At 43.9% G+C, this 27,335-nt stretch overlaps 1 protein-coding gene across 3 annotated transcripts in view; it reads right to left on the bottom strand.

The window, feature by feature from the left end:
• The window catches only part of GPRIN3 (GPRIN family member 3), a 55,863-nt gene that overhangs the window by 12,570 nt on the left and 15,958 nt on the right, over positions 1-27,335 (bottom strand). The window contains exon 1 of one of the 3 annotated variants that reach the window (XM_081020792.1): positions 2,457-2,560. The exons of the other annotated variants lie outside the window; for them this stretch is intronic. The gene's annotated coding sequence lies outside the window, so the exon portion shown is untranslated. Of the gene's footprint in view, positions 1-2,456; positions 2,561-27,335 lie in introns of those variants that run through there. 3 annotated transcript variants of the gene reach the window in all.

Raw genomic sequence — 27,335 nt, 5'->3', positions numbered from 1 at the left:
CTAGGGATGATGGGTGTTGTAGTCTAACAACAGCTGGACACCCAAGTTTGGGAAAGTCTGCTCCAGAACAAGGCTGAGGGATGCCACATGAATGCTCTTTCATGCTAAATTGTTTGCCTTCAGCAGTGGTGCCCAAACTTTTTTCAAACAGGGCCAGATTTGATGAGGTGAAGGGCTGTGAGGGTCAACCAAAGGACCAACCAAAGTTGTTGACCTTTTTTGAGTTGTTGAGGTTATTTTTTAGGATTGAAGTTGTTGAGGTTATTTTAGGATTTTACCCCAGGAAATAAACTGCCTCATGGAGCGGATGTACATTAGGCCCCCGAAACAGACTTTGGACATGCCTGCAAGGCAGACTGTTGGACTCCAACTCCCATCAGCCTCAGCCAATGGCCAGGAATGATGGCAGTTGTGGGCCAACAGCATCTGCAGAGCTGTAGGAAACCTGCTACAGTTAATTCCAGTGTCTCAGTGCTAGACGGTCTTGGTCAATGTTAATTTTCCTCTGTTGGCTAAGCATAATGATTTATTTCCTTTAAAAAACAAAACAAAACCATAGTGCTGAATGCAGCCATGTGTTCGCATCTTCAAAGAGGATACTGTGAAAAGCAGAACAGGGAAGGAGAAGCCTGATGGGCAAAATTACACCATGTCACAAAGGGGCATAAAGAAGGAGAGAGAAAAATACAATGAAGTACAAGCACCTACTCTCAGAAGAATTGCAAGCTGAAAATTTGCAGTGTTTATAGCCCAAGTCAATAACCAGAGGTTTGGGTTTTTTAGAAAGACGGTCAAAGACTGCTTTTCCAAATAGCTGAATTAAAGTGCAAGTGTTACAGCCAAGGCTTCATACAAATCCAAGCCCATTCTCATAACTCTTCATGTACTGACCTCTTCATTCAAAAGAACGGCTAGGCAAGGCCATCTGTCAGCAAACAAATGGACAGTTTCTCATACATAGGCTCCAAAAAGAGGAAACCCTTTGTTGAAGCAACTTCCCTTGAAGTCTCCGACAATTTCACTTTTCTTCTGGTGGCTAGGCATAAACACTTCAGGGTTGTGGAAAAGAAGTACGGTGATGATTTAGTTCCCAAATCTCAGCTGGACTAAAACATATAAAAGCCTGGGGTTTAAAATCTGAACTGCAAGTGCCATAGAAGCAGTTATATAAAGCTATTTCACATTGAAGCAATGTATTAAAAACCTCCCCACGTTACCACCAACATCCACGAGGACTTGTTTCATGGAGAAAGTAAGAAGAATTTTATACATGGTGAAATATACTCGGAGTCCTGTAGTGATTTCATGCTCTTTATTGCAGCTTGTAAAACAGTGATTTTTTGCCCCCCCAAACCTCAGGCTTTTATATACGAAGTAAAAAATTCTTTCCTGTAGCACCTTAAAGACCAACTAAGTTAGTTCTTGGTATAAGCTTTCGTGTGCATGCACACTTCTTCAGATACACTGAAACAGAAGTTACCAGATCCTTCTATATATTGAGAAGGTGGGGAGGGGTATTACTTAGAAGGGTGGTGGGAATCGGAGATTGGCAGATAGCATTATTTACACAATGAGTCCCGTCTGATTGGCTGATTCTGCTTCCCTCCTGGAGCCTGATTGGTCTTTTCCTGCAGGCCAATCAGTTCTTGCATTCTACGATCCTACTAGCCTAATAGGCTGATTAACTTCCTCCTAGAGCTTGATTGGTCTTCTCCTGCAAGCCAATCAGTTGTTGCATTCTAGGATCCTACTTGCCTACTGTTCTAGGATCCAAGCTTAGTACATAACACATGGTAAGCTGCTTGTGAGTTCCAAAAGCAGACCAGGCCAGGTAGAAGAAGAAGAAGAGTTTGGATTTGATATCCCGTCTTTCACTCCCCTTCAGGAGTCTCAAAGCGGCTAACATTCTCCTTTCCCTTCCTCCCCCACAACAAACACTGTGAGGTGAGTGGGGCTGAGAGACTTCAAAGAAGTGTGACTGGCCCAAGGTCACCCAGCAGCTGCATGTGGAGGAGCGGAGACGCAAACCCAGTTCCCCAGATTACGAGACTACCGCTCTTAACCACTACACCACACTGGCTCTATAGCCCTGACTCCTTCAATACTCACACACTAATATATGCATACTAAGAGTAAATAATGCTACAGGAATCGTATGGACTGTGAAAAGGCTGACTAGGGGAAAAAACACACCCTTTAGCAACTAAATCACAGAATCCTAGAATTGTGGAGTTGGAAGGGACCACAAAGGTCGTCTAGTCCAAGCCCCTGCAATGCAGAAATCTCAATGAAAGCATCCATGAAATATGGCCATCCAAACTCTGCTTCAAAACCTCCAAGGATGGAGAGTCTGCAACCTCCTGAGGGAGATGGTTCCACTGTCTAATAGCTCTTACTGTCAGAAAGTTCTTCCTGATGTTTAGTCAGAATCTCCTTTCTTGTAACTTGAGCCTTACCCTCCAGAGCAGGAGAAAACAAGTTTGCTCCATCTTCCATGTGACAGCCCTTTAGATATTTGAAGATGGCTATCATATCTCCTCTCGGTCTCACCTTATCCAAGCTATTCTGTGAAGACAATACAGCGGTGCCTTGGAAGTTGAATGGAACCCATTCCAGATCCCATGTCCATTTGAAGCCGTGTTGGACGTTTGGGTTCCAAAGAACGTTCGCAAACCAGAGCACTCACTTCTGGGTTTGCGGCGTTCAGGAGCCAAAACGTTTGACTCGAAAGGCGTTCGGGATCCATGGTACGACTGTACTGACTTAGATAGACCAAAGACAGCTTCTTGTGTTCCTGGACTTCAAAACCTTCTGAGGTAGCCTGTTCAACTGTTGAACCGCTTGTGCCCTAAAGTTTAGTGAAAAATCCTCTTCCTTGTAATTTGAGCAGTGTTGGTTCAGGCCATACCCTTTGGTGAAACAGAAAACAAGGCCCTATCTGTGCCACACATTCAAAGAACTACTCTACCACCTTCAACGAAAGAATCCAAGGAACTGTGGTTTGTCAAGGGTGCTAACTGCTCAGAGTTGTATGAGATCCCTGTTCCTCTGAGAGTTACAATTCACAAAGTGGTTTAAAAATAATCCCCTCTTCTCAGAGAACTCTGGAAATTGTAGCTCTGTGAGGGGAGTTGGGGGGGGGTCTCCTAATGACTCTCAGCAACCTTAACCAACTGCAGCTCCCAGAATGCTTTTGAGGATGCCACAGTTGTTTAAACTGGTATGATATTGCTTAAAATGTATAGTGCAAGTGGGGCTAAAGAGATAGCTAAGAGAGGGAGTCTGGGGTTATAAATTTCAGTGGCAAGTCAGAGGAAGCAGAAATAAGTTATAAGGAATATCTATCTATCATCTATCTATCTATCTATCTATCTATCTATCTATCATCTATCTATCTATCTATCATCTATCTATCTATCTATCATCATCATCTATCATCTCTCTCTCTCTCTTTCTATCATCTATCTATCAGAATGAGAGAGATCCTGTGATGAGGAACTCCTGGTAAGAACATGGAGTAAGGGTCCTTGAGTGTTTTATATGAAACAGGAATCCTTGTATCTTTCTAAGCTCCTCTTCCTCTTTTCTCCTTTTTTAAAAATGTCATTTGTCTACTATTGATTATCATGGTTTCTGCTGAGCTATGGAACTCATTGCTGCCAGATCCAGTCAACGAAGGATCGTTGTCTTTCATTCTTTACTAAAGCTTGCTGTAAAGGTGTTTCTTGTTTAAAAGCAAAAAGCTAAAGCCGTGTGCTGTGAGCATGGAGCATGAATAAGCTTTGCTGCCCTTCCACACTTGAGAGTCCGAGAGCTATTAGGCATTAGCGCTGGCGTGCCACCATTTCTCCTCTGGGGGACAGGGCTGCATTCGCAGTGCCGGCTGGTTGCAAAACGAGTATCATTTATTTATGATATGGCTGTCAGCTTGATTTCTTAAGAGAAAATATAGATGTATTGAGACCTCTGTGCACTGAGACATGCGCCATCTGGGCTGCAGGTTTGCTTTTCTGAATCAAAGAGGTGGTAGGTGCTGGGTTTGCTTACTGCAAACACTTATTGCAAACACCTCCCACCTCAACAGGAAATGCAGGAGATCCATGGCGGAATTTCTATTTCCATTTCTACTTATGAGTAAATTGGATCACAGCAGCAATGTACAGCAAGGCGCCCCCCCCGCCCCCACTTTTAAGTGAAGACAGAAAGGCACCTCTAGACCAGTGTTTTTTTGTGGTATTCTGTGACATGTCATTGACACAACAGTAACGCATTAGTAATGGATTTATACTGGACCGTCCGCACATCGTTCCCCTGTTAGGTGATGCTTCTGCAATGTCATGGCATTAATGCAATCTGGAGGGGCGCTCTTGCAGTACACCCAACTTCCCCAGAATATTTACAGTATGAAAGGTTACAGGATTTCACTAGGAACTTGCGGGACATGCACAAATTTGAAACCAAGCAGTTTGTTCGTCCTGAAACTCTTACAGGCACAAACAGCACTGAAAGTATAACTGCGCTGGTAACATCGTGGACACAAATGATCACGAACAAACGCTTTCAGTAGGGGGCCTATTTTTCAGGCTACAGAAAGTGTTTAAAAGAACGCACCATTTCTAAGGCATGTACTCTCCCTTGCCAAAACCCAAGCCTATTTATTGCCCAACGCTGCAAAGAGATTTATTTCTCTTTCCAAGGTGAAAGGCGAGGAGACGTGGCTTGTAAAGGACATACAGTAGTTAAATCAAACAATACCCCAACGAAGTGATGGCTACAAGAGTTATTTAGGAAAAAGTTGTTCTGTAGCTCTGGGTACCCTGGCAGGAACGTTATTTATTGGCCAAACCACGGACCAATGTTTGCATAATGGCCTTTTGTATGCTTATCTGCATGGTCTTGTTTAATATCTGGACTTGGAGGTTGATCAAAGGCAAAGGCCTGTTAAAATAAGACTGCACTAATTAATAGCTGAAAAATAAAGGGGAACAATTATATCAAAAAATGTAAGAAGAGCCCTGGCGGATCGGGCCAAAGGCTCATTTTCACAGTGGCCCACCACATGCCTATGGCAACCCTGCAAGCAGGACACGATGGCAATAATTTTCCGTTCATGATCCTCAGCTGTTGGTAGTCAGAGGCACATTGTCTCTGACAGTGGAGGCAGGCATAGCTGTTGCAGCTAGTAGCCATTAATAGCCTTCGTGACATGCTCCCTCAGTGACGATAGGAGAAGGGCAACATGACCGTGTCTGAGGAGATTTAACCTTGCTCACAGAGAATTCTGGAATTCACCTTATGTGGTAGCGTATATAATCTTGATATTTGGGTTCCCATGACAACTTATTCCCCGAGAGAGGTATAAATCAAAGTTGAGACACAATGGAAATGGAAACTGTATTTTATTACCACTTACTCAAAGAGGGATACAGCTTGGCAGCTTCACTCTCAAAGGCACAGCCTTCTATTCTGCCTGAAACACTGTTCCAGGTTTAAACAAGAACTTTACCTGGAATTATCCACCACAGAACTGTTTCTGTTACAGCTATCTCCCCCAGGGATGGGCTATCTGCTTTACTCTTCCCGTAAAAGCACCTCTAGACCCTTTCTGAGGAAATTAAACAGGTTTATCCTGCCTGACAAACCCCTAAGAATGCCTAGCTATTTCCGTAGCCAGACCTTATATCGCCATTAAACTGTCAAAATTCTCTTCTTATTGGTCATTTCTCCTCCCTGCCATGACTGGGACTGATACCCGGCCTTCAGAACTGTGGTGGTTACTGAATTTGTGGTTGTATTTTAATCTGTATTTACTCTTAGAGTGTGTGTGTGTAAACAACAACAACAATTGGTTCAAAATTTAGATTATTGGATTGTTTTCTAAGGTTGTAAACCACCTTGGGTTGTCATGGAAGGTGGCATATAAAGGCTCAAAAATTAAAAAAATGCATCAGTTTTAATATATTTTTAATGACTTGATATGGAGTGTCTCCTACAAGGTCTCTCAAGCCCTGCTCCAGTAGCACTTTGGGGACTGACTGGATTTCTGCTACCTGCACTCACTGTGCCTAACTATGAGGGCCACACTCAACCTCCACATGCTCAATGGGTCACAACGCCAAAGGTAAAAAAAACAGGACCTGCATGCCAGAGAGCACCATATGAGTCAGAGCAGACAAGAAATATCCATACAAAAGTGGTACCTACCCACTGGCTTGAAACAAATATTTCAAGACCAGGATTGCACTATAGCTGTCTGCCTGAAGATTTCTGACAAAAACAAACAATTTTCATTGGCATGCTGTGTGCATTTCATGCACACAGGAAAAATAAATCCCAGAGTTTCTTTTAAAATCCGTAATTTGGCAACCTATCTAAATTATGTGAATGACTATGGTTTGCTCCACTCACCAACTTCCCTTCCATTACCCTATAGCAGGGGTCAGCAACCTTTTTCAGCCGTGGGCCGGTCCACCGTCCCTCAGACCATGTGGTGGGCTGGACTATATTTTTGGGGGGGAAATGAACGGATTCCTATGCCCCACAAATAACCCAGAGATGCACTGTAAATAAAAGCACACATTCTACTCATGTAAAAACACCAGGCAGGCCCCACAAATAACCCAGAGATGCATTTTAAATAAAAGGACACATTCCACTCATGTAAAAACACGCTGATTCGCGGACCGTCTGTGGGCCGGATTGAGAAGGCAATTGGGCCGCATCCGCCCCCCGGGCCTTAGGTTGCCTACCGCTGCCCTAGAGCTTCCCCTTACTACTCCATGCAACTGTTAAGCTCATTTTTCACTTTTCCAACCTCATTTCGAAAGCCCCGCTTTGCACCTGTTTTTCTTGTTCACCTCATGCCCGTGCTTTCCTCCTTCCTTTTGTGCAACTGCCCTTGCGCAAAAACGAACCCCGTGGGCAGCCTCCTACAGCTTCCTTCTCCCACACATTGAAACTACTATGCACCCTTCCCACCTTCCACCCAATTATGAAACCACTGTTCCCTTCCACTTGTAATAAGCCACAATTAATTTTTAAACTTCAGCAAAGAACGTTGAAGGCCTTCTTTACAGCAAACCCTGAGGCTCGCTGATAACGGAAGCTTGGATAACAACACTTGTCTTCCGTTAATTGTAGGCTAATAGATGCCGTTTTCTGTGTCAGGGCAAGTGCTTCCTTGAGGCAAGAGATCTAGATTGTATAAAACTTAAGTTAAGAACCAGTTAATTGGGTGGGAGAGGGTGGGGGAAGGACAGAGGAAACTGTCTGGAAAAACCTTTCGTCACAGTTCTATATAAAAGTAGGGCAAAAGGAGGGTGATGGAACCCAGAGAGAAGGGAACACGAAATACTTTGGATAGGCACTGAAATAAGCGTAACTGCACTGCCATGATCAGCAATAGGCACAATATTCTGATATTTGTCTTGTTGCTGCCGAAGAGAGGAGGGATTTCCTGGAGAGTGGCTTATCTTTGTTTCAAACTTCAGGTGCTATTATAACCAATCCTGGTCTGATCAGGCCTACTGAAGGCAGTCTCTCTCTCTCTCTCTCGAATCCTTCAGGCATTTCTTCCATGTGCATAATGAATGGCCAAAGGGAGATAGAGGATTGCACCTGCTGGTCTTGGCCCTCCTCGACCTCCAGGTGTTCAATGGAAGCATGTGAAAGATGTGTGTGAAATATGTACAAGTGCAGCAGTGTGAAAAGCATGTGCACCTGTGGATGTGAAATCTGGACATGTGCAATGTGTGAAACCTACCTGCACAGATCCTGTCATGCAATCGCCAAGCCTGCAGATTAGAGGTTTCTGCTCAATGCATGGAGGGTGGGAGCGAATATATCAGGATAAGTTGTGTTCCTGTCTTTGTTTTCAAGGGATGGGCTAACCTCACCTTCCAAATTCATATTTGTCTACAGTTGCCATTTTGATTACTGTTTTTTCCCCCTTGGCGATTCTCATAAAACCATAACTCATTTGCTCTGATTAGTGTGAGAGAAGCAACGCAAATGAATAAAGAAACACAGTAATGGACCAGTAAAAAGTCACTTACTGCTCTATTTTTGCTAAATAATGTTGCAATCAAAAGGCATTGGGTCAAAATTAAAAATCGTTAGGAAAGAGATGCCATTCTCACAGGTTAATGTTCCATGCAGACTATTGGTCCATTTATCTCAGTAGTATATGCACTGACTTGCAGGGGCTCTATGGGGTTTTCAGACAGAGGTATTCCCCTAGCTCTACCTGGGATTAAACTTGGCTAGGTCTGCATACATCTATGTGTTGATTTAGTAAGAAGTGTCCATTTAAGCCTTCTTTTAAGACAGCAGGGAGTAATGGAAGTCAGCCCACAAAAAGAGATAGGCCTAGGCATACGTGTTCAGTTTTGCTATGGTTGTTGCATCTTGCTTTCGAGTAAAGCAGTGGTGAGCTACTTCTGCCTTGATTCTCGGACACACCACTCTCCCCTCAGCCACAGTCAGATGGTATTCTGCCCATCTTCTAAGAGCTAAGAGTGGGTGGTTTGCTGCAAACTGGTAAGAGTTCCCAACTCTCTTTAGTTCAAGATTAGGATGCAAAACTGAAAGGTCTATCTATCTGTCGGCTGTCTTTGTCTTAAGGCTGATCTCTTAGCTTGAGTATTCCTAACTTGTACAATATCCACATTAACTGGGTGCCTTTGACTAGGTCTTTGTGAAACTGTAGCGGTCTCTTGGAAACCATTTTTCAAAAAGTTAACTATAGGCACAGATGTGTAGATACAGTGTGATATGAGGCTATTATTCATGGGGTATAATAGGCAATTGACTCCACTCCCCCAAACACACACACACACATGGACCTTGATGTACTTGGAAAAAGCAAAGTAGATCTCATAAGCCTGAAATCTGCCCATCCATGGTCTAAGAAGCCAAGATCAAAGTCCTTAGCAAATCCGCAGGCTGAATCCTACCAATACCACCACTATCTTTTCCATGCGACAAGACTTTTTGACATATTATTGCTTGTTCTTATAACTTGGTCTGCTCTATCCAGTCCACATGCAAAGCCATCACTGAACCCATGTGAGAATTTCATGAATCATTAATCACAACTCCCTATTCATCATCCTCTGGGCAAGCATTCATCAACTGGGAAAAACTACGGCCTTCCTTAAAATTAAAGATAATGAATGCCGTCTCCTCACAAGGTTAGCACTTTCCCAGCACTTTGATAAATACCATTTTAAACTGGGTCTGGGGAATCGGAACTGCAATATATCAAAGTCAGGCATAACCACAGGCATCTCAAATCTAGTTCACTCTTCGGTGTTTTCCAAGCCCTGCAACTGGAGATTCTGTAGAAAGAACCTTCTGTATTCAGTCAGCCTCAAATACTTTCCAGTGCTTTGCTGCAAATGGCATCTAGCAATTTGATGATGAGCCCTAAATTAAACTGGAACACCCTTTGCTACTTATTGATTTATTTAACAATAATTACACACTGTTTGATTGTACGTGAAATGTCTAAGTGGATTACAAAAAAAAGTAAAACCACCATTAAAGTTGTCAATAAAAGACGAAGTTCCAAAATTCGAAAACTCAAAACAGAGCTAAAACTAACAATAACTAAAGCACACGTTGACATCAACATGTCAGGACAGACCTGCCTGAACAAAAACGTTTAGCAGGGAAGTTCCAAAGTATAGAGGCTGATTTCTTATAATTACATAACAAATATTGTCTGGCAGCTGTTATAGTTGCCAGTGTTTATTTTCTTTTTAACTTCCTCCACTGAACAATTTTTAATCCCTGGAGGATGACAACTCGGCCTAATGGCTTTGTATTTTGCTTTGTATTTATAGTAATTTTGTTTTTATTTGTTATTCTTAGCCACGTTGAGCTTATAAAGGAAAGTTGAGATATAAATGCTTTAAATGAATGAAACAAACCACCACACAGGACCACAGGCCAACACACATCAACAGGGCCACAGCTGGACTCCCAACTGCTTCTGATACCAACCACCTCACCAGATTCAGGAGCCATGCTGAATTGGAAAGTTTTCCAATGTGCTTCAAATGCAAACTGAATTCACGGATAGTATCTGATTAGTGCACTGGAGAAGGTTTAAAGAAGTCCCTGCAACTGAAAGGGGTGAGAAGGTGCCATGTGTGTTTCTGCGTTGCTCTCGGTGTGTTACTAATCTAAACGATTAAAATGGGCTGGCCAAGATGGAGGAGAATCGCGTATTTATTCTCAACCTTCCAATACACTCCAATACACTTTGAGATATATTTAAGGCTGCAGAATCATCCGCCAACGGAAGGAGGAAGAAATAAAAGAGACAACAGAGCCAGTGCTGGCAATGCATTTGAAGAGAGGCACAGAAAGTAGAGAGGACCAATAACTGTTTGGGGTTAGGTAGCAATTTAACATGTCTTGCCTGCACCCCTCCCAATGCAGCTAGACTTAAAACAGGAGTAGCAAACATGATGCTCTTGGGAAGTTGTCAGAATCCATCATAGATTCATAGAATTACAGAGTTGGAAAGGACCCCGAGAATCATCTAGTCCAGCGGTTCTCAACCTGTGGGTCTCCAGATGTTGTTGGACTACAACTCCCATCATCCCTGAGCTCTGGCCTTGCTAGCTAGGGGGGATGGGAGTTGTAGTCCAACAACATCTGGGGACCCACAGGTTGAGAAAGGCTGAATTCTAGTCCAACCCGCTGCAATGCAGGAATGTATCCCTCACCTTTGGCCATGCTGGCTGAGGCTGATGGAAGATGGAGTCCAACAACATTTTGGGGGTGGGGTGGGGAGAGAATCATGTTGGCTACCCCTGGTTTAAAACAACAACTAATGCAGAAACTGGCTGACGCAACATTCCCAATATCCTAACCATGGAGATCCCTCTACATCTCTTGAATGAATGCCCACCTACATTACCTTTTCTCTTTTTTCCAGGGCAACACTACATGCAACAATGCTAGTCATATTTCTATCCCTGTTGCAAAACCGTGGCTAGCATTAACACTGATGTCCACGTCCACCATGGTTAACTGCGACAGGGGAGAAATTCATGCAAAAGGAGGACAAACGAAAGGGATGGAGGCTGCAACCTGGTGGTGCATCACCCAGTGGCTCATATAACAATTGTGTACTTTTTCCATGAAAGCACCAAATATGCACCATTTCTTTTAATACATGGTGGCCATTTTCAGATATTGAGGCATATGGTATTGCACATATATGCACATGCATAGCCAACTGAAATGTATTAATAGTCCACAAACGTTGCAAATTTGGGTGCTTTTATGAATAAGTGCATGACCACTGAACAGGGCAGCTAAGCCAGCACATTAGGAAGAATCACTTCTCCTTGCAGAAGGCAAGCATCATTTACCATGTAATTATACAATATTTGCAAAAGCAAGTTTTTCAAAGGCGTAATGACCAAGATAGCAAGTGTAGAAAGGGAATCTTAAAAGACTGGATTCTGTCCTGCCTTTGCCACCCACTTACACTGTGATCTTTAGCAACTGATTTAAATGAGGCTTCCTATTCTGAGAGCAGGCAAGGGTGCTAAATAATACATCCCGAGACTGAATTCCAAAAGCATACAGTGTGCTGCTTACTGCAGACAACAGGAATGTAAGCTGTCAAGTGATTTGAAGCCTGCTGCAACCCCCCAGCCCCCCCCAAGTAAAGGCACATTTCGCCATCTTGTCTCCCACACCCTGGCCAAAAATGGTATCTTGGCTTTCATCTGAAAACTGAGAATAAATGACAGCACTTCACCTCCCAGAGTTGCTTTGAAGATAAAAATCAATAGCGTTTGCAAAACACTCAGCTGCTCATTTCTTTTATGTCAATGAATGGCACTGGGGAAGTTAATAAAATTGCTGTTGAGTGAAGAGATTGGCTCCCTTTTGTATAGGAGGCTAAATACAAGATTTAGAATCCTAACATTGGACAACGTTGACCTTTACCCATGAATTACATAATGTGAGTGTGTGTGTATCTGTGCGTGAATATCTGTGTGGTCTAGCGGAGAGACTATAGATAGGGAGAAGATCAAGTTCAATTCCATGTTTAAGACATAAATCTACTTGCATACTGCAGAATGTGGGTGTCTACATACTATTTGCAACCTGATATTTCTTGCTTTGCTTTGAACATATTAACGAAAGTCCCATTGCGGGTTGCTACTTAGCCACAATTTTACAAATTAGAATTGCACCTTCTTGGCCAGCTGTTGGAGTTAGAAGTTTTAAAAGTTGGTCCGGTAGGGGGGCGAGGATGCCATGCTATCATGGCACAAGAATGAGCAACAAGGCATCACATGGAAGCAGCGCCCGTAGTTGTGTCCATGGATGCAATGTTCAAAAGCATGCGCTATAAAAGTGTGTGCCATGCTGCTGTCCCATGTACTTGGAGAGGACTGCATTCATGTGTCTGCCTGCCTGATGCTGTACAGGCAAAGCAGCCAGTGCAGAATAGATGCCAAGCATCTCCCACCTGGTAGAATTCATCATTAGAAACATTCATAGGAATGCAGGAAGCTACCTTAGACCATCTAATTCAGTGGGTCTCTGGAGTTTGGGGAAGGCTCCTGGAGATTCTGCGGACTGATTCTGAGGCCACCTGCCTGGGAAGCAGATGCTCTAGTCCTGAGCAATAGCCCATCTTCCTTGCCATTTATTCCATGCTTCTTTCAGACACACAGTACCCGTTTAACAAAGGGACCATCACTCAGTGGCAGATTGGAAGTTCAACCCTTGCCATCCCTCATTAAATAAAAACCAGGCAGCAGGTGATGGGAAAGGCTTTCTGCTTATAGCTAGGCTCAAATAGGCAAAGAAACAATCTGGGCCAGTAGAAGGTGGCTTCCTATGTTCCTATATATTCCCTTGCTCAAGAGGATGCTACCAGCCTTGGCAGACAATCTGAAATGTAGAATTAAAGGTTCTGCAGGACACTCCATAAGTCTGCACAGGCAAAGAAGCATCCCTTCCACAATGACTTGATCCAAGGCACCAGAATTTAGGAAAATGAATGGTGGCAACCATTAGCCACATGCAAGGATATAGCACATATCTTGCAAAAACCTTTATGGCAGGCCTCCACAAGTTGCGATGTAGCAAACAGACTGCGGTCCAGACACAGACAGCCATATATTGTCACCTGCTAGGTGCCTGGGCTTCTGTCCCCACCACAGATTTTGCAGTCTCCAAAACTGAAGTCCCTAAAGGGACCCCTAACCATTAGGTCCAGTCGTGGCCGACTCTGGGGTTGCAGCGCTCATCTCGCTTTACTGGCCGAGGGAGCTGGCGTACAGCTTCTGGGTCATTTGGCCAGCATGACTAAGCTGCTTCTGGTGAACCAGAGCAGCGCATGGAAACTCCGTTTACCTTCCTGCCGGAGCAGGACCTATTTATCTACTTGCACTTGACGTGCTTTTGAACTGCTAGTTTGGCAAGAGCAGGGACCGAGCAATGGGAGCTCACCCCGTCTGTGGTTTAACCCACAGCGCCACCCGCGTCCCTCTGAAGTCCCTAACAGGCCACCAAAAGAAGGCTGGGGGGGGGGCAGGCAGGGCCAACTCTATTGTTGGGCAAAGTGAGGCAGCCATCTCAAGCAGCAAAATTTTGGGAGGATGGACAGCCCACTGCCCTCTGGTGGAGTGGAAGACACTGTCCCATCAGCAGTGTTGAAGTAAGATTCAGTTGCCAGTCTTTTCAGTTTCTGTACATGGAACGGGAAAGGCACCATTTTGACTTTTGTCTCAGGCAGCAAAATTATCTTGAGCCAGTTCTGCTGGTTGGTTGTGTTCATTATGATGGGCAACAGGTTTTTGAGGCCTCTTCTCAAATTTCTCTATTGTTGATTTCATACTTGAATGTTTCGAAATAAGAGGATTGGGTGTGTATTTAGCACTTTTCTGGCTCTCAGACAAAGCACAAGGAAGCAGAACAACAGAGAAAAAATTTGATTGCCCCATCCAAAGGTGATGGGCAGAAGAAGCATTTTAAGTATGTGGTCCACCAAAAATCCTACAGAAATGATTCAGAACAGCAGAAAAAATGCCTGTTAGGTAACTTTTGTGAACAGAGAAACCTTTGACAAGTAACAAAATGCCTCTGCATTTATTTGAAATCGACTCCCCTGTAAGGAAGTCAGTATTTATCACCATACATACAGTGGTACCTCGGGTTACATACGCTTTAAGCTGGCAAGTTAATAAAGATGAGCTTTTGGACTAGGGAATCAAATTCTTCATCACACCACACAAACTCTCTTTTTCAGTATTTGTGGCAAAGGAGGGATAGTTTAAATCTGGTTTTCCAACCTGGTGCCCAGATGTTTCCAATTACAACTCCCATCTGTCTCCGCCAGCACAGCTTCCTGTGGCGGATGGGGGTTGTATTCAAAACATCTGGAAGACACCAGGTCAGGAAGACTGGCTTAACAGCTTTTCTTTTCTTTTCTTTCTCTTTCTCACTCACCCACTCACTCAAGTACATCTTTGTGCTTATCAACCAAGTTGTCTGCTCACTTTAAAATTCATTTTTAATTCTCCTCATCCTCCACCTCCTCTGTCTGCCCTTGACAACCTATGTAGTATAAAGCAATGTGTGTATGATTGACAGGAGGTCACTGGCTGAAAAATGGAACACAGCACCTTAGAGTGCCTAGATTCACTTTTTAATTTATTATCCCTCTCCCCCCTCCCTGCCCTAGACTCTGGTCCACTTTTTAATCTGGGGTCAGTAATTTAAAGACCTAGCCTGGAAAAAGAGTTCTGTATCCACGCATAGGAAAATATTTCCGAATGTTCTTTTGCCAAAAGGTATAGGATGACGTAGAGTCAGATTTAAGTTTCAGCTAATGCTGTTTGGAATCAAAAGAAGGAGACAAGCATGTGTGGGTGGGTTTGTTTGTTTTTTGATAGCTACTCCGTAACAAACTTAAATAAAACTTTTCCAGGTTATGCAAGCATCCCATTTTAAACTTTTTTTGGGGCCACCTTGTCCTTTGCTGGCCTTTCCCCCCACATTTGATGGATTGTGCCAGGCGTCAGTTTCTGTGGAGCAGCCTCAATTTGAACCCATCCATTTCTGCCTTCAGACTTTTGGTGAAAATGCAGTGGGCACATCCAAGAAGACACTCCTTCAGGACATCAATGTCTTTTAATGCCATGGAACCCCTGCTCATGTTAAAAGTGTATTCTCCCTTTTAAAACAGCCATATAGTGCTGAAGTCATACACCAGCAATTGGAAACCTTCAGGCAGTGGGCCTAAACAGGTGTCAAGTGACTGACAGGTGATTTTCAGTGTTCACTCATAGAGGAGTGTCCTGACTCTGACTCTTGGACACAGAATTTCAAAGAAACCCAAAAGATTTATTCAACAATTCAGCACACAGTCTAAACATTAGCCCATAGTAAAGGGTGCACAATTCGTAAGTCTTTGACAAAGCTGTAAGATAAATGACTAGGGAGAAGGCAAGATGCTGAACTAATACTAATAATAATAATAATAATAATAATTTATTATTTATAACCCGCCCATCTGGCTGGGCTTCCCCGACATGCCTCTCCAGCCCCACATATATAAGTGGGGTGGAACTGGTTATTCAAAGGGTTCTCATCCCAAGCGAGAAGACTGTGTATGAGGGAGTGTGTGATGGGCCACCCTTGGCAAATGGACCCGAGTCCAGCAGCGGAGCAAGCCGATCGGGTGCCTGGGGCAGCGCATGTGCCCTGCCTCCAGGGGTGGGGCCAGCCACCCACAGAGGCGGGGCCAGCCGGGGCAGGATGCCTGCCTCCTCCTACTCAGCCGCCCTACAGCTACGGGGGAGGCGACAGGCACTCTCCCAGGAGACACATGGTTTGGGCGTGCTGCAGGTAAGTATACACCTGAACAGTAAAGGAGATTCTAGAGCAGGTCACCACCCCAAGTACAGCCTATACGGTGGCCAAATAGGGCATCAATGAGCCACCTGCTTCTGCAGTTTCCTTTGGGCTGAAAAACACCTGGCCATAACCTTTCAGCTTTAGTGGCTCGCAATTTGTGCATGCCTGATGTCCTATGGGGAAAATACCATTATGAAAAACCACCTGTCTCTTCCCTGCCCCAGCTAGGTAGGGCTGATGTTTTAAAAACATTCAATTTCCCTACCAGTGACCAAACTATATGCACACGTCATTCTTCGTTGCCTTCATGGAAAACACAAATTCACTTTCTCCCATGAATATTCTGTTAAAAGTACAACGAGGGAAGACATCAGCAGCAAGGACTTCAGGGTCTATGGATTGGAAAATGTGTTTTCTGCCAGCACTGAGTTCATCCAGCTTCTAGAATATGATGGATGGAGAACTGCTGGTGCGTGATCTCAAAAGTTTCTACCTCACTGGCTGACCTTACCAGAAAGAAGTCAAATGCAGATGCTGGGGAAGAATCAACTTGAATTTGTATACCCTTTTCAGGATTTGTACCAGCCGGCAACAAGATGACACAAAAAATAACAAAATCTAAGAATTAGTTCCACACCATGAATCCATTACGGTGCAATCCACATAAAATTAAATGTGGTCAAGGAATACTTCACACTTCAATTCCCCATTCAGCTGCAAATAATTATCAATTCAATTATCCATTACAATGGCCCTGTGAGATTCCCATACTCTGGGAGACAGAGGGGAGATATACACCAGGAAGTTCCACTTTACGGTTCTCACAACTGAAAATAAACCCTGAGTATCTTAAAGCATTTTCTTTAAGAAAGAAGTAAAACCAATAGTCCTTTTGGGGGGAAGGCAAAGAAGGCCAAATTCCCCTGTGGGAAACCTTCAAGGATCTGTATGCCAAGGGCAAGCTTGGCCAGAGGCAAAAATGAGCTGAGTAATGGATGCAAATTTGTACAGTAGGCTTTCGGCCATGCAAAACTTAGAGGTTTATATATACAGTCATACCTTGGTTCTTGATCGTAATCCGTTTCGGAAGTCCATTCGACTTCCGAAATGTTCAAAAACCAAGGCACGGCTTCCGACTGGCTGCAGGAGCTTACTGTACTCAATAATAATAATAATAATAATAATAATAATTTATTATTTATACCTCGCCCATCTGGCTGAGTTTCCCCAGACACTCTGGGCGGCTTCCAATCAAGTGTTAAAACAATACAGCATTAAATGTTAAAAACTTCCCTAAACAGGGCTGCCTTCAGATGTCTCGTAAAGATAAGATAGCTGCTTATTTCCTTCACATCTGAAGGGAGGGCGTTCCACAGGGCGGGCGCCACTACCGAGAAGGCCCTCTGTACTCAAGCAGAAGCTGCATCGGACATTCGATTTCCGAAAAATGTTCGAAAACTGGGACACTTACTTCTGGGTTTTCGGCGTTCAGGAGCCAAAACATACAAGTACCAAGGCATTTGAGAACCAAGGTACGACTGGACACCTCTCTATCCTCCATGCAGGCAAACAAAGGCCATTAACACAGTTGAAAGGCACATTCCAGCCAGGCAAGTGCACCTGAGGAGGGTGTGGAGCAAAGTCTGTGAGGAGTGTGGTTTGGGTAAAGGCATGGCCTAGGATGAGTCCTGGGCAGTGTTCAAAACTTGTGACCAAGGATGGCGCCTGACGTCTCCACCATCTGGGGATCATTGGATCTGGACTGTTTTCACACGCAAATACCCCACCCTGTAGAATTCTATCTGCTATGTTTTATCTGCACAATCAGAACGAATTTCTGGAACCAAAATGCTTTTCCTGTGCAGCCGGACCAGGAGCAGCGAACAACGTTATAGCTAATTGTTGTCGCTTGTCTTAACTCACCCCACCTTACTCACAAGTTGTGAGCAATAGCATTACATTAGGAATGGTCTGTGTCACCATTAAGAAAAAGAGGTAGGAATAGGCCAAAATATAAGTGGACTGTCCCTGGATCAAGTGACTTTTCTTCTCTGAGCTCTCAAAGTTCTTAACCTGGCTCAAGGTAGTCATCTGAACTAGAAGAAGAAGAAGAAGAGTTTGGATTTGATATCCCGCTTTATCACTACCCGAAGGAGTCTCAAAGCAGCTAACATTCTCCTTTCCCTTCCTCCCCCACAACAAACACTCTGTGAGGTGAGTGGGGCTGAGAGACTTCAGAGAAGTGTGACTAGCCCAAGGTCACCAGATTATGAGTCTACCACTCTTAACCACTACACCACACTAGCCAGATGTTTAACTGAGAATCAATCAGTCCATCATTTGAAAAACAAGATTTTAAAGCCATCTGACTCCAAAATGGCAACTAGACATTCCGTTTTGGCGACTGTAACCTTGGTTTAAGGAGCCATTTGGAGCCTAGCTTATGGATCTGAATTTCTAACACTGGTCCTGAGGGCCGGCTAGAGAGGCCTGGAGGGCCGCATTCTGCGCCAAAAATCCACACCCCGGGGGGGAGAGAAAAACAAGGCTGTAAGCAGCTGACAGAACAGGAGGAGTGTTAGCAAGAGGCAGGGCCTTAGGGAGAGCTCTGTGTGAAACTTGAGGGCACAGCAAGCCTGAGGAGAATCAAAGAGCAGAGAATCAGGCGGTAAGGCTGGCCTCTCCACAGGTTTCCCAACCCAGCCTGCTTCAAGAAGGGAAAACAATCAAAAGCCTCCCAGGAGTTACATTGCTTCCTCTTATCACATGCCGGTTCAAAGGTTGACAGCAGAGGGGTTCTCATGCTAGATGGAGCTAACTGACTCCCTCATTATTATACAGTGGTACCTCGGGTTAAGAACTTAATTCATTCTGGAGGTCCATTCTTAACCTGAAACTGTTCTTAACCTGAAGACCACTTTAGCTAATGGGGCGTCCTGCTGCTGCTGCGCGATTTCTATTCCCATCCTGAAGCAAAGTTCTTAACCCGAGGTACTATTTCTGGGTTAGTGGAGTCTGTAACCTGAAGCGTCTGTAGCCTGAAGCGTCTGTAACCCGAGGTACCACTGTATACAGTTGAAATCAATAAACTGCCACAAGATTCGAGTGAAACACATCTGCAACCCAACTATTTTGATAGCAATGGCTCTATCAAGGAAGGGGAACTTGTGGCTCTGCGGATGTTTTTGGACTACAAATCCCATCAGCCTCAGCCAATGGTCAGGGATGAAAGAGTTGCAGTCTAGTAACATCTGAGGCCCGGAGGTTCCCTTTCCTGGGATTACCAAGCCTAAATACATGGCGCTCTAGCAGTAGTCTGTTCCTTCCCATGTACCCCAATAATAATAATAATAATAATAATAATTTATTATTTGTACCCCGCCCATCTGGCTGGGTTTCCCCAGCCACTCTGGGCGGCTTCCATAGAAACCAAAAATACACTAAAATATCATACATTAAAAACTTCCCTGAACAGGAAGTAAGGAAATGAAATGTAAGGTATGGAAAGATCGATGTGTTTTTTAAGTGTTTTTCTTATCTTTTTTCTGTAATGTGTATTTTTTCTTCTTTATTTCTTTTTCTTTTTCTCTTCTTTTTATCTATGTAATCTTTTCTTTGAAACTTTAATAAATATCAATTAAAAAAAAACTTCCCTGAACAGGGCTGCCTTAAGATGTCTTCTGAATGTCAGGTAGTTATTTATCGCTTTGTCATCTGATGGGAGGGCGTTCCACAGGGCGGGACTTCCCCCAACTTCATCACCCTCCTCTTCCTCTTGAGGAAAGGACCCTCATTCTTTGTAAACTTCCATGTTAATGCAAACAACAACAACACATGCATAATTGGCATCAAATAGAATCGCAGAATTGTAGAGTTGAAAGGGACCAAGAGGGTTATCCTAGTTCTTCAACGCAGGAATCTTTTGCCCAACGTGGGGCTCGAACCCACAAGCCTGAGATTGAGAGTCTCGTGCTCGACTGACTGAGCTACCCAGTAAGCTGAATGAATACTAGGTGAAATGGGCCAAGGGCCTAACTCAGTATAGAACGGCTTCACATGATCATAAAGTATCAGACTTCCAGTGCAATCCTAGACATCTTTACTCAGAGATAAGTCCCATTATGTGCGGTGGGGCTTCAACCCCTTCGTTTTCTTCTAGGTCCAGTGGTAAGGACTGCCTGAACCCTGTTCACTGAGGTCATTCAGAGGAGCACTGTTAGTTGTCCCTTACGCCATGGCGCCTGACTAGCGTCTACTAGATGTTGGGCATTTAGTGTCACTGGTCCCAGGCTGTGGAGCACTCTTCCAGCAGAGATTCAGAAGGCATCTTTGACTCTCAGGAATCTCTTGGAAGACTGGCTGACTTTTTAACGCAGCTGCTTAAAACACTTCAGACCAACCAGTTATTTTAATGATTGCTTTGTACTTTCTTAAACGACATTTTATGGTTCACTGCTGTATACCACCCCCTGATATTGCAGTATATAAATGGTGGTATATAACTACTTTTACAAATAAATAAAATGTTCATCTATTAGTCTTTTAAAATCAAATATAAACACACACACACACACACGGTGTAACCACCTAGTACATCCCTAAAGGTGAGGCTCTGTAATGTGCCTTAGAAGATGTACATACCAGGGCAATCAGTTGACAATGATGATATATAATTATGTGGGTTCTTTTCTTCCTTGTGTCAAAAAGCAGCTGATATGCTAATGAATATTCTGAATGCCAATTAAAGATACTTCTTTTTTTAAACTTAGACAAAGGTGGCAGGGCATGCTTTTCAGTTATTTTAATTTTTAATGTCACTTAACAGAAACCAATCTGTTGTGCATCTGATGCTGAGGAACCTAAGTGAAGAGGGGAAATGGGAAAGATCAGCTGCAGAAAAAAATGTCAATTGCTTAAAAACACACACAACTAAACAAAGAGGAAAGAAGACTGCAATCTCATGCACACAGAATAGTACAACACAGGGAATATGTACATGTCTTCCTCTAGGTGGGAAGTCTTCTAGATAGGTTAGGAAAAGAAAGCTATTGAATCTGATCAATATAGCTTTTGTATCATAGCTTTTTGTATCAGGTCTGTAACATTTAGTTGTGCCCTGGCATTAGGAGTGTTTGTCACAAAAGAACTACCTGTCTCCTTGGAGGGTTGATGAACATGAGGAAATAACAGAAAAAACCTTACAACTGTAATGCCGTATGATTTCTCCGTGTATGAGCAGATTCTGCACAGAGTTTGAGAACTGGTGCGCTATTCATCATTTTCAGCCATTGCATTTATTAGCAAGTCACAAAAAATGATGCACATTATTTTGGAATCCATATACTTGGAAAGGGGAAAAGAAGACGACTGCCCTTCTGTTCAGTCCAAATCATCTATATAAATACAGTACTGTGCACCACCCTAGCAACTGTTTCTATAGACAAAGAGCTTCAGATTTGAAGACCACGGTAAGGTATTAGGGCATCTTACCAACTTAATGTATCTGAGATGGTAGGGATGATATTCCCTCTGCAGTGTCAGCTTCAACAGCTATAGCCTTTAAAACCCTAAATGGTTTTAGGACTGGAGTACCTAAATAATGGACTCCCTATCTCAGGAAGTAAGCAATGTGGTTTCCTGCTGAAATTGTTGGATTACAGCTCCCAGCAACCCTGAACGGTGGTCAAACATGGTGGACAGGGCCTTTTCTGCTATGGCACTCAGGAATGTGAAACTCTCTGCTCCATGAGATTACACTATCTCCTCCTACTTAGCAAGTGTTCCATTGCTGTCCGGAAAAAAAGTCACTTTCTGCAATGTAGATTTGTTTCAGCCCTACTATTTTTAGGTTTCATCAGTTTAAATGTTTTATTGCTGCTTCCTGTATTCTGTTGTAGCGATCCACTTTTGTTTTTGATGGTACTGACTATTGGTATAAATATTTTTATTTGCTGTGGGCTCCTCCATTTTAATATAAATAAATGAACTTTAAATGAACTTTAAAAACTGCTCACCTCACACTCACACCCTGCAATAAACCAAGTTACTCACTTTGATGCAAGAGTTTTGCAGATTTAATAAGTAACTAAATATCTGTGATTAGAATACCAGTTATCACCAGTCTTTGTTTCAGCAAAATAGCTGCAGAGTTCAAAGTCCACAAACCAGTTTACACACACACACACACACACACACACACACGATTTCACCCAATGGATAATAGTTTCACCAGGAAATGATCTACATAAAGCATTTTCCGCAAGGCAATTTTGTTAAAACAGACATAAATTCACTTGCCACAAAGTATTATTTATTTTGGTTAAATATGTTTCTCTTTCTTTGCAACATTCAGACATCAACATAGACAATAATTTGTTGCATCTGAGCTTGTGGTGGGGAAAAAATAAGCCACAATCCTTGGATCAGTGTTACATCCAAACCAGGAGTCATGGTTTGTTCCGCTCTAAACAAACGGCAACCAATAAGCCAAGAAAACCTTGGCTTATCATTGTAGATTGTTTGGAACAAAACAAATCACAGTCCCTGCTTCAGAAGTAATGTTAATCTGAGGGCCATGGTTTGTTTCTCCCCCGTATGAGCGGAAAGAAGAAAAGCTGGCAAGTTGGCTTAAGCACATCAAACCATTAGCTATGGTTTACTGCAGGGCCAGCCTTATCATCAGGCAGAATGAGGCAGCTGCTTCAGGCAGCAGATGATAAGGGACTTGGAGCAGCAAGAGTTCCTTGAGTCGTACGGAGTGCCCCGTGTTCCCTAAGCTAGCACTCAAGTTTGGTGAAGGATGCTCTCCATCACCTGTGATGAAGTCAACTAGAATCTTGCTGGCTTTGGACGGGGCCATGCATTAGCTTGTGACAGGAGCAAGACAGCAGTAAATCACACCGAGAAAGTTGGAGTTCATGTTTATTAGCAAGGAGAGGATCTAACACAGGAGTGTCAATGAGCACAGCAGTTCTTCATAGGTTTTCCCTCCATGAAGCAGTTACTGAGACTGAATGTCCCCATTTCCCCACAGCTGCCTAAGTCCCTTCCTCTCCAAGGGTTTTCCCAAGCAATCTGAGACTGTGCCTGTGTGAAGCTAATCTCTTCATGCCTCTCCTGGTTCTGGAGACCAGCAAGGGATGGAAGCTTGCCACAGCAGGAGAATATACCCATGCCTCTTCACCAGCTTGACTCATCTCTGCCTCTTGTGCTCCGTCATTCCACTCTCCAGCTTCAGTTTCTGATTCTGGACTTCTCTCTGCGACAGACCCCACTCACTAAACCCTGTTTTCAGCTTCTGACAACTCCTCCCAGTCTTCTCTCTCTTACCACACATCACCGTCCCATCACCGATCCCCTCGCTCTGAGCCTTCTTCCCCAGCTGATTCCCCTCACCATTCCTCTGCATCCAACCAGTCTGTGACATCTTGTGTTTTGGCTCAGGCAGATAAATGTCTTGGTCCAGCCCTGACTAACCTGATGTCTGAAAGTGGCCAAGGCTATAGTAGAATCTGTGCTAGAGCTATCAGGTGGATAAAGGCATTTCTGCCAATCTACATTACAAATACAGGAGGGATCCAGCTATATTGTAAATATGTGTGTATATTTATTGTCTAAAGCAGCCTACCTCAACTTCCTGCCAGCCTGATGCTTTGAACTCTAATTCCCCTCAGCCCCAGCCAGCATGACCAATGGTCAGCGATAAAGGGAGCTGTGGTCCAACAACATACGGAGGGCATCAAGTGTTTTAGGGTTCCAGCTACATTGAAAGAGCTTCCAGTTTCATAGCAGCCATATCTGGTTGGGTAGATAAACATCAATAATAATGCATTGCCTAATTTACCACTCAAACTCTGCAGGTAAGCTCTTGTTATGAAAAGGAAGCATGAGCTTATCGAAGGCCAACTTGAGCATTGGCACCAGAGGCCAAAGCTTTCATCTGCTCTGGAACAGAGGAAGCAGCAGGTGGACACTATCATAAAACATTAGGAGAAACGCCCTCACAGTACGGGCTTTGAACAACGGCTTGGAAGATGGTGAGCTCTCCTTCACTGGAGATGTTTAAGCAGAGACTGCACGGGAATTTTATTTAGTAAATAAAAAAGCCCTAAACGGCCTCGGTCCTGTATACCTGAAGGAGCATCTCCACCCCCATCGTTCAGCCCGGACACTGAGATCCAGCGCCGAGGGCCTTCTGGCGGTTCCCTCATTGCAAGAAGTGAGGTTACAGGGAACCAGACAGAGGGCCTTCTCGGTAGTGGCGCCCACCCTGTGGAACACCCTCCCTTCAGATGTGAAGGAACTAAGCAGCTATCCTATCTTTAAAAGACATCTGAAGGCAGTCCTCTTCAGGGATGTTTTTAATAATTAACGCTGTACTGTTTTTAACACTTGATTGGTAGCCACCCAGAGTGACCGGGGAAACTCAGCCAGATGGGCGGGGTATAAATAATAAATTATTATTAGTAGTAGTAGTAGTAAAAATTGTTAGCTGCTTTTCAAAATAACTGTGTTTTCCCAGGCGGCTTGCACTCAATGGCATAGCATGGGAAGGGCTATAGGGGCGGTTGCCCCATGCACAAAATTGTTAAGGGTGCAAAATTTCAGTACCCGGTGCTGCCTTAATACAGCCGCACACTTCCATCACTAGGCTCCATTGAAACGGATTCCCCATGTGAACCAGGAAGTGACCTCGCCAGGCAATGGATGATGCGGACACCGTTAGGCAGTTGAATGCGCATGCGTACTCCAGTTATTTAACCCCTCCTTCACACAGCCCTGGGCTCTGCCAACCCATGCTCTACCACTGCTTGTGGTGTCTGATAAAGCCAGCAAAAAACGTAGTCAATGCCACAATAACACAACACACAAGAATAATAAACAGAAAACAGGACAGTCACAAAATTCCTCCAGCAAGTCACCACAGAACAGAAACTAAATCAGTCAGGCATGCCTTGGGCAGGAGGGTGACTAGATGAATCAGAGGATCCCTTCCAACTCCACGACTCAGTTTTTATGAATTGTTATGTTCTTACAAGGAACTGAAATGTACCATTCTGAAGGTGCCACAATAGCTTAAAAATACCTAATTGGGAATATATAGAGTAGACATAGCCTGCTCATGCGTTTAATAGGCTGCCTAACAAAAAGCTCAACAGGAGCAGTGTCTGTCACAGCAGCAGAAACAGCTGGATCTGTTTGAATTTGTTCCTGCAACACAGTCGTTAAAAATACAGTATTATTCTGTGGGGTCTCTCTTTCTCTGACTTCATGGATAGGAAAAGGTTTTCACAGAGAAGCTGTCATATGCCAGGTGAGAAGATTCATCCCCATCTAGCCCAATGCTGTCTACCCTGATTGGCAGTGGCTCGCCAGGGAGTCAGGCAGATAGTCTTACCCATCACCTGCCACCGTAGCCTTTTTAATTGCAGGTGCCAGGGATTGAACCCAAGTCCATCTGCACATGGAGCTCTGGTCTCCTGCTCAGCAGGCAACAGTGGAGAGAAGCAGAGGAGGACTCTATCCCAGCTTTCTATGGAAGCACTGGGTTCTTCTTCACAAAATACCTATAATACCCTGGCTCTTAGATGTGCCACACTTAAGGCTGGCTCACACATGTACACGCATCCCTTGTTTTTTGGCAGCTGGTTGCACACACCAATTTCACACACACACAAAAAATCACCGTGTTTAAAATGCTATGAGAGTCCTCTATGGAAAAGAATTATCTCATTGACAACCCATTCATGTTTAGAGATCATTAAAGTTACAGTCATCGAGTGATAATCCTGCACACAATTCTATGCGTGCCTAGTAAGAAAAGAGAAATGTCTGCATTTTTCAGAGAACAGATCTTATTTGCATGTTCTGGATCAATAAGCACTTATCTTTCAGAGTTCACGCTTCTCCACACATTGCAATGCAGTTTGTGGCTCCACCAAAAATGCATACTGAAATGCACTGTTTTAGGGCAAAAGCCATGCAAAAATGTGGTTTGTGTGCATGCATGCATTTAGACAAGATTGCAGATTGATGCAGTAAGGACTGATTGAATGAGCACAACCAAAACAGACTTGGGTCACCCATTGTAACTCAAAAGCATGTCCTGTTGAGTTCAGTGGAGCTTAAAGGTAAAGGTACCCCTGCCCGTACGGGCTAGTCTTGACAGAGTCTAGGGTTGTGCACCCATCTCACTCAAGAGGCCGGGGGCCAGCGCTGTCCGGAGACACTTCCGGGTCACGTGGCCAGCGTGACAAAGCCGCATCTGGCGAGCCAGCGCAGCACACGGAAACGCTGTTTACCTTCCCGCTAGTAAGTGGTCCCTATTTATCTACTTGCACCCAGGGGTGCTTTCGAACTGCTAGGTTGGCAGGCGCTGGGACCGAGCAATGGGAGCGCACCCCGCCGCGGGGATTCGAACCGCCGACCTTTCGATTGGCAAGCCCTAGGCGCTGAGGCTTTTACCCACAGCACCACCCATGTCCCGGAGCTTACTCTTCTGTAAGTACACATAGGATGAGTGATGCCATGTGTTTGTGGGAGGTTTATTGCATATATTTTTGAGAGAGACCAACTGGCTTGTTGGGACTTCCATTGCGAAGAAGAAAAGGGAAAGGTCCCATCCTTTGCTTTGCCCTTCGTCTTGGGGACAGAACTTCCAAAATGACAACCGGTGGGGTGGGGAGCAATCATAATTATAGCATGTCTCCAGATTTCCCACTGGCTGCCTCCTTGATGGATTCAAAGAGAAGGTTCAGAACCAGAAGCAATTTAATCATGTTCTTATAAGTACGTGCGCAGGGAGAAAATGCCCTATAGGAGAGGCCTGTTCCTATCTAGCAGACAAAGGCATAACAAGATCAAATAGGAGGAAATTGCAGCAGCGATGTTCCAAGTGGGTATATTTTTAAACAGGGCTAATTAGACAATGGCTCAAAAACGTAGGGGAATGGGGTAGTGCCTCCCTTTGCTAGGAATCTTTTAAAACTCAGGAGCTGCAGACCTATGGCAGCTCAACCTTGTTACTACCTTACGTGTTCTTGTGTTTTTGTATTGTAAACTGCCCTGTGACCCTTGGATGAAGGCTGGTTTAGAAATTTAATAATAACGGTAATGGTAATAACATCACCTCTGCAGGTTGGGAGGTCTCTTGCCAGCTCAGTGTTTCAAAAAAAATCAAGGGACACTGCAGAGAAAACACAAACCGTTCCAGGAAGCTGCAGTGTTCCAAAATGTGTTGACGTTTGGCTGTTATTGAGAAAGCAGAGAGGAAAATAATAATAATAATAATAAAGAAACGATCTTAAAATGAAACTATTCAGATTCTTCTGGGGGAAGACAGATCTGTGTTTGTTTCATTAGTACTCCAAATATTTAAGAGTACGCCTGAAACATCTACTGTCTCAACTGGCCTTCAAGTCAAAGCTGGACATCTG

Source organism: Podarcis pityusensis (assembly GCF_964106645.2).
Source record: "Podarcis pityusensis genome assembly, chromosome: 9".
Lineage (NCBI taxonomy): Eukaryota > Metazoa > Chordata > Lepidosauria > Squamata > Lacertidae > Podarcis > Podarcis pityusensis.
This window is presented reverse-complemented; position numbering and strand designations above follow the sequence as displayed.